Source organism: Diprion similis, unplaced genomic scaffold (assembly GCF_021155765.1).
Source record: "Diprion similis isolate iyDipSimi1 unplaced genomic scaffold, iyDipSimi1.1 ptg000051l, whole genome shotgun sequence".
NCBI lineage: Eukaryota > Metazoa > Arthropoda > Insecta > Hymenoptera > Diprionidae > Diprion > Diprion similis.
In genome coordinates this window covers 37,501-40,699 of record NW_025725000.1, presented here as the reverse complement: position 1 = coordinate 40,699, position 3,199 = coordinate 37,501, and positions in this window count along the sequence as shown.

The window sequence follows — 3,199 nt, the reverse complement described above, 5'->3', positions numbered from 1 at the left end:
TCTCCTTACAGTGCCAGACTAGAGTCAAGTTCAACAGGGTCTTCTTTCCCCGCTAATTTTTCCAAGCCCGTTCCCTTGGCAGTGGTTTCGCTAGATAGTAGATAGGGACAGTGGGAATCTCGTTAATCCATTCATGCGCGTCACTAATTAGATGACGAGGCATTTGGCTATTTTAACATAAATCATTGGCGGTTGATGAAAAACGTGGACAAGACGAACATGGACATCACGACACTTGACACACTGGGGACGCGGGCCCCTACCTCAGCGACAAGGGCTAGCCGATGCCCTGTCGGGGCTGAGGGGGTCGTGGACGACGTCTTACACCTGTCATTTGACTGAACCGAACCCAGTTTGTGTGCGAACCCTGTAGCACCCGAGTAGTGAACCCCCGAGGAGCCTATCCGAAAGCCCGAACGAGCGGAGGCTCTGGTGTGATTCCTCACACCAGACCCCCCTCCACGAGAGGGTGCACGTGGTCGTCTCGATTGTTGGCGGCCGGGATCCGCAGGTGGGCAGCGATTGCTTCTCTGCAGATCCCGGTTGTCGGCGTAGTATCCCCGCTTCCTGGCATGTGTGACCGAAAGCGGGGATACGCCTGAGACGACCTGGGCGTCGATGATTGCCCCGTGCCCCTCCCTGCTCGCAATTATGTCGGGCTTTCGTTTGCCCTCGGAGGTATCAAACACCCTTTCCCTCTCGATGTTCCAACCCTTATCCCTGAGGCCAGCAGCTATCGTGGCACAGACCGCGTCGTGGCGCTTGACCCTGCCTCCGTGCGTCCTCCAGCATTGCTGTATAACGTGGGCAGCGGTCTCCGTAGAGTCACAACCGGCGCGGCATGTGACTTGCCGGCGGTTGCGCCGCTGCCCACGTGAGGTACGCACTAGGGTGGGGAGGCAGTTGACGCGGACGTGGTGATACTGCACGTAGGTCACGGGCCGGGATGGCATCGGTCCCGTGGTGGACCCAGTTGCTGGACAGGGCGCTCAAGGAGGATTCCCTGAGCTCCTGTCCGTCCACCGACTCGTGCAGTATCTGTGCCCACAGCTGCTGGCGTGCCTGGGCCGAGGAGTCGTCTCCCGTGAGCCCCGCTTTGCGCAGCGTGCGTCGGGCCCAGCCAAGTTTTCGCTGGACCCTCTGACACGCGTGCGCAGCGCGAGCTGCGGGGAGACTGCTCTGGTCTAAACGGCCCAGGCGGCTGATGATCATGGCCGGGATAAGGGTTGTGAGGGACGGAACTCCGAGTCCGCCGTCTTTGGCTGAGGCGTGGAAGTAGCCAACCGCCGTGTCGCCGGGGAGCCTAAGCCAGACGCGGACAGCGCGTCTGACTTGCATGTCGAGAGCCTTAAGCCGTCCTGCTGTCGTGTTTCCTAGGGCCAAAAGGTGGTAGACCCTAGGCAGCAGGAACAGCCGCAGCATGGTGATGCGTTGCTGCGGCTTGAGCGGAGCCTTCGTGATGTTATCTAGCTCCGCTCCCAGCTCGGCCTCGACTGTTGTCAGCCCCCCCGGAGCTGAACTCCCCGCCCAAGTACTTCCATCTCTCGAGCACGCCGGTTTGGGGAAGAATGCCGTCACCCAGTCGGAACTGTGGTTCGGTGACGGCTTTGATTTTCTTCTCCTTACCGGCGGGCACCAGAGAAAGAGCTGCGCACTTGGACGGGTTGAGCTTCAGCCCCATGCTGGCTGCCGCCTCTTCAACCCTAGCGAGTGCCCTCTGCATTCCCCACTTGGAGGAGGTGATGAGGGTCAGGTCATCCGCGAAGGCGAGACACGATATGCGCTCGCCCTCGAGAATGAACCCGACCTCAGAGGGCACCGCCGCAATGATGGTATTTGCGACGAGGTTGAAGAGGATCGGCGAGAGGGGGTCTCCCTGTCGAACTCCTCGCCGGACCGGTACCGGTGGGGACATCCTTCCTTCCGCTGCGAGCCTGGTGGTAGCGTCTCTGTACAGCTCGGCTACGTAGGCGACGAGGCCTCTAGGTAGACCGAGCTGCCCAACGATCGTGGCGAGTGCATCGTGGCTAACGGTGTCAAACGCCTTAGCGACATCTAAGGTAGCCACGTGCAGCTCGCGACGCAGCGGCGCGGGCCGTCCAAAGGATGGTGTCTAGGACGGCCGTGTTCTCCGCTGTTCCGTCGGCGGAGATGAATGCGCGCTGCCGATCGTCGGTGAGATTCGCGGCTCTTAGGCGGATGGAGAGGATGCGGTGCAGTTGTCGCACCACTACCGAACCGATCGAAATCGGCCGGTAGTCCCCAGGATTCTCCGGTACCTTCATCTTCGGAATGAAGATGGTCCGGCTTTCGAGGAGCTGTCGAGGAAACCCCCCCCTCAGCATGACGACGTTGTAGAGGAGCGCGCGGGTAGATGGTGATACCGCGCGCCACTGCCTCGCCGTAACCTTGTCCAGACCGGGGGACGACGACACGGGGACCATGATGGTTTCGACCTCCTCTATGGAGATCGGGTCCCACGTGTATCGTAGCTCGGGTTTTTCAGGTAAGATCCCAGAGGGACCAGGGTACTCCTTGGACGGATGCCCAAGGAGTTGGCCCCAGTGGACAGCCAACTCGTCGAGCGAGTGGCTTAACTTACTGGGGCCTCCCTCTAGGATCTCCCGAGCTACGTGTCGTCTGTTGTTCTTCCATCCGGTCTGGACTCTGGCATATTCGCGGCGACGCAGTGTCCTCCTTGACGGTGGCTTTCCACGCCTCTGACGGACTCGGTTAGCGGTCGGCTCCCGGCGCCCAGCTGCAGCGGCTTCCGGGGGGAAGACTACTCTCAGCCATGTTAAGATGGCTGAGTCAGTATCCTCCCCCCGCAGAGCATCATCAGCGATGTTCGCCAGATCGTTGGCGTGATGATGCTCCTCTTGCCGGGCCTTGGTCACCAAAACGTGAATGGCCCGGGCAAGGTCCTGCCCCCTGTTCGTCGGTGAAACCGGCGTCGGGGTGGGGGCAGGTGCCGCTGGGGTAGGTGTTGATACCCTAGCTGGTTCTGGGGCGGGTGAGGGCTCACGCGGCGATGGCAACGAGCGACTTCTGCGTCGGCGTGCTCTGGCAGGTGTCCCAGGGGGGTCCTGAGCCGCCTCGAGATCTCGTTGGGCGGCTGCGACGAGTAGGCGGTAGTCCGGCCGACGCCGGACCCCCTTGATCGCCTCCTGGGTCCTGCCAGGGACCAGGGCGAGGAGAT